Raw genomic sequence first — 3,319 nt, 5'->3', positions numbered from 1 at the left:
TTAAGTGCATATGGGTTTGGCGGAGGCGATCTAGGACTTGTATGACGTGTGACTGGTGAGTCCTTCAAGTCTGGGCTGGAGATGAGGATGTCGTCTAGGTAGATAATAACGAATATGTCTAGCATATCGCGGAAGTTGTGGTTCATGAGGTGTTGGAACGATGCAGGGGCATTGGTGAGGCCAAACGGCATTACCAAATATTCGAAATGCCCGTAGCGAGTACGGAAAGCTGTTTTCCATTCTTCGCCTGCCTTAATGCGAAGTAAATTATAGGCTCCTCGTAGGTCAATCTTAGTGAAGACTTTGGCTGATTTGAGTCGATCTAGGAGCTCGGCAATCAATGGTAGAGGATAGCGATTCTTGATGGTAATCTTGTTGATTCCCCGGTAATCGACACACATCCTAAGCGATCTGTCTTTCTTTTTAACAAAGAGTATGGGCGCTCCGGCTGGTGATTCGGACGGTCGGATAAAACCTTTTTTAAGATTCTCATCAAGGTATTCGCGAAGAGCTTCGAGTTCTTTTTCGGAGAGATTGTATATGGGACCGAAAGGTGGGTTCTGTCCTTTTTCGAGAGGGATATGATGGTCAAAAGACCTATGTTCAGGGAGTGTATCGGCACTTTTCTTGTCGAATACGTCTAAGTATTGATGATATTCTTTAGGTACTATTTCGGCATCGGTTTTTTCTTTTGGAGATTTGCCGTCAGTGATGGCCATGGCTAATTTTGTTGTCTGTGATACAGGTGGGTGTATGGAAAGTGTTTCCCAGCTGATGGACGGATTGTGTTCTTGTAACCAGGTGATACCTAAAACAATAGGGTAGGAGCCGATGTCGGTTACGAGGAGTCGAAGTAAGGTGTGTCCGAATGGTTTCTGGAAATTAATCATGATGTTGACTTCTTCTTCAATCATAGTTCGCTGACCGGCAGCGTTAAACAGGTATAAAGGGATTGCCTCTTCTATTTTTGTTGTTTTGAAGGCAAAGGTTTGGACGAATCTTCTGTCGATGAAGTTGGTGGAGGCACCGGAATCGATTAAAGCTGGATAAACATTGTTGTGAACGAAAAAATCGATTGTGAGTTGGTTTTTGTTGTTTCTATTATTATATTCGAGAGTTTGGAACTTTTCGCAGGAGTCTGTGTTGGCCGGTTTGGTAGTACGCTCTTGTTCCTGGCTACCTTCTTCGACATTGGCAGACAAGAGCATATCTAGTTTTTTGGAGGGAGAGTAGTGTTGGATTGCTGTGAAGGGACCACTGGGCACTTGGCAACTTGGTGGTTCTTGTCGGCACAATAGAGGCAGAGGTTATGATCCTTGCGCCTCTGATATTCTTCTGGAGTCAGACGTCCGCGTCTGGTTATCCTAGCTGAACTTGGGACAAATGCAGCCCTTAGGTTGACCGCCGGCGTCACCTCTTTATTGAAGGTGGTGTTGGTAGTGGTAGACCTTATTGGCGTGCTATTCGCCGCAGAGAAACGTCTGAAGTTGTTGGGATGGTTGTTATTGTAAGAGGTGCGGGTGTACTCGCTTCGGGTGGCATTGAAAGGCGCCTTTGGTTGTTGGTCTCGTTTTGCTAATACTCGTTCATATCGACAGCTGTCGATACGGATTGCCATGTCTTGGAGGTTCTTGAATGACTTGGCTTTGGGTAGTCTGGCGAGTTCGTCCTTGATGTCATCCTTCAAGCCCTTGTAGAAGCAAGCCTTCTTTGCTTCGTCGTTCCACTGAACCAAGGTGGCATACCGCATAAAAGTTGCGAGGTATGAGGATACAGAACCTTGCTGACGAACAATGTTTAGTTGTCGTTCCGCAGTCTGTTCCTCGTCTGGATCCCCAAAATTCTTTCTTAACTCGGCACAAAATTTCTTGAAGTCCAGCATAAACTTGGGCTGGGGATCGATGGTTACAAAGGGTTGGAACCATAAGAATGGGGTGTCTCTGAGGAACGACCCGGCGTATAGGACTTTGGAGGTCTCGGTAGGAAAGCGAGAGGGTTGAAGGGTAATCACCATCGTTACTTGAGTGATAAAGGTTGAGAGCTTGGCATACTGCCCATGGTAGTACTCGGGTTGGGATATCTTTGGCTCTTGAGTTCGACTGGAGGGTACTGAGGTGCGTTGTCGGCTGTATTCCCTTTTGACTTCTGGGTATGATGTCTGTGCTGACAGGTTGCGGCTTGATCTAGGTTCTTCGTCTTCTTCATCCAATCCTTGTTCGTTCTGGCCCTCATTATCTTCATTATTATCTAACATCTGTCATTCAACTTTGCTCTCTTCCAACTTATGCATCAACTCTTCTTTTTGTTGCTCAAGTCTCGCAATATGATTACGCATCACCTCAAGTTGAGTTTGGGTATTGCTTGATGTATTGTCGGCAGTAGATGGGTCGGATTGAGGGTTGGTGTTGAATGAACCCATGGGATTGTTGTTGTCATCATCAAGGGTATGTTCTACTTCCTTGCCTTTATCAATCTTCTCCACAGCTCGACCACTACGAGTGGAAGGACCTGACATGATATAGGATGTGATATATCGAGTTGTATGAGGTTATAGGTGTCGAGGCTATCGAAGGTGGGGTACTTGAAATATATACCAACCAACCACAAGTGTGGAAGATCAATATTTACTGTTACGACTCGTCCCCAACAAGGTCCGGCCTTGGAGACGAGATAGAAAGCCGTAGTTTAACTAAGCAATGAGATATATGTATGATATACCTCTTGACACTTGTCTGTTGGCGTATGGTATAGGACAGAGGTATATTCGCTTGGGAAGATCAGGCAAGCTTATATACTAGTGGAGTAAGTTTATGTCGAAGGTGGTGCAAGGTAAGACGAGAGCGAGCACTGGGAGCTCGAGGACCTTTCGCAAAGTAACTTATGAAATATTGATCTTCGAGGGGAAGAAGATCAAGATCGAGGACAGAGCTCCCCTTTATATACTTCTACAGAAATCTATTTATATCCCTTGAGGCCCAGCTGGAGGTCCAGCTGGAGGCCCAGTTCTTATCTCGGAGGTCCAGCTGGAGGTTCAGTTGGAGGTCCAGCTGGAGGTTCAGCTGGAGGTCCAGTTCTTTTCTCGGAGGTCCAGCTGGACCTTCTTATCTGCAACAATCTTGCTTTCCTTCATTACGTAACTCTCTCCTATGATCTCTTATTTCTTCTACTTCGTGCAGGCTCGTGACAGAAGGTGTGCAAAAACTCATGGAAGAGAAGCCTGGAGAGATCAGATAACAGGATGGCTAAGCGTTTTGGCCTGAGTGGTTTTTACAAAAGAGTAGTTTTTACAAAACAATTAGTTGACAAGAGCAAGTTGATT

This window comes from Cryptococcus neoformans, chromosome 11 (assembly GCF_000149245.1).
Source record: "Cryptococcus neoformans var. grubii H99 chromosome 11, complete sequence".
Taxonomy (NCBI): Eukaryota; Fungi; Basidiomycota; class Tremellomycetes; order Tremellales; family Cryptococcaceae; genus Cryptococcus; species Cryptococcus neoformans.
The sequence above is the reverse complement of the archived record's forward strand: the minus strand, read 5'-3'. Positions refer to the sequence as shown.